The following is a 1,425-nucleotide window of genomic DNA, read 5'->3' as shown; positions in this document are numbered from 1 at the left end:
TATTTGTCCTGCCAATTTAACAACGTACTATTGAATCAAATTCAATTTTATATGCAACACAAATTTCCTTAAACTAAAGGCCAACTTGGCGGCCTTTTTTTTTCTCAAACTGTTGTGGGTAAAAATAATTAAACCAAGGAGAGAAAACACTTGATACCACAAGACCTGACCCAACTCCACCGTCCCAATTCTCAAAGACTTCAACTGTTGTCACACTTATCGGTATATTTCATTAACACTATTAGTAAGATGGGCTCAAGAAAATTCATATCAATCTGAGGTAATATATATAATACTATATACTACAAACAGTAAAATGAAATAATGGTAATTCATTCCTTACCCCTTAACCCTTGCCCAATGAGAGAGCTGATAAAGTTGCGCTGCCTCATTTGAGGTAGGACAGACAAGAAGCAGATAGTTACGTGGCTGAACCATCCATGAACATCTCATAACCAACCCCGAGTAAACACACAAGACTGCAGCCATATTGCCAGAGATTATTTCAGGAGGCTTTTGCATGTCCATCAACCCAGCAACAACAAATCCCCAATTGGCAATAGGTCCCAAAAAAAAGAGTTGTTTTGGGACCTACCGGACTGTTAAAGAATGATTTGAAAGCCGACATTTACAACTGCTCCTGAGATTGGAAACCAGAGAGATAGAGAGAGAGATTTGTGATTGATCATTGATCATTGATTGGTTCCTTTTTTTTTTTTTCTTCGTTTATTTGTTTTTAAACCTAGAACTTTCCTCTCCTCCTTCTTTCTCGTGTATCTTTTTTTTTCTTTTAAAAGCAAAAATCCCCCTATACAAATAAAGAGGTTTGGTGGTTATAACCCCCTGTGGCCCTGTCCCTCTATCTACTCGATCACGTTTTTCTCTTTCACTATTTATTCTCTTTTTCTTTTCTTTTTTCTAATTAAAGCCCACTTAAGCCCATGTCCAAATAATACTGATAAAATAAAATAAAATACATGCTATAAATATTTATTTATTTAATTAAAAAATAGGGTTGTTATAAGTTTCCTACATTCTTTACATCTATAGATAAATTAATCAGTGACCTTGTCGTAGCAGAGTTCAAAGTAAAATGTGGAGGGGCTTGTTGTCCCCTAGCTGCGAGTACATGAGCAATAATGTTTGAGACTTTGCAAATGTAAAAGAAATTACAATGATCAAACAAAGAGATACTATAGTAAATATCATATGTGACTAATCTAGCTCCCCAAGACAAATTGGTTCCTTTTTGCTCAAGACTTCAGCTAGGTGTTTGCAGTCCGTTAAAATGGTGACACATCGGAGCTGCAAACGTCGACATAGGTCTACTCCTCCTCGGATGGCTTGTGCCTCTGTCGTTTCTGGGTTAGCGGCACTGGTTCTATCATGTCTTGCACCAATACAATATCCAAAGTTATTCCTATA

The 1,425-nt window shown here is 36.6% G+C and overlaps 1 pseudogene; it reads right to left on the bottom strand.

The window, feature by feature from the left end:
* Positions 1-217: 217 nt before the first annotated feature.
* LOC147495106 (mitochondrial pyruvate carrier 1 pseudogene) lies at positions 218-628 on the bottom strand (annotated as a pseudogene).
* Positions 629-1,425: the final 797 nt, after the last annotated feature.

Source organism: Coptis chinensis, chromosome 6 (genome assembly GCF_015680905.1).
Source record: "Coptis chinensis isolate HL-2020 chromosome 6, ASM1568090v1, whole genome shotgun sequence".
In the NCBI taxonomy this organism is placed as follows: domain Eukaryota; kingdom Viridiplantae; phylum Streptophyta; class Magnoliopsida; order Ranunculales; family Ranunculaceae; genus Coptis; species Coptis chinensis.
Note: the sequence above shows the minus strand (reverse complement) of the source record. Positions and strands in the feature narration are given on the sequence as shown.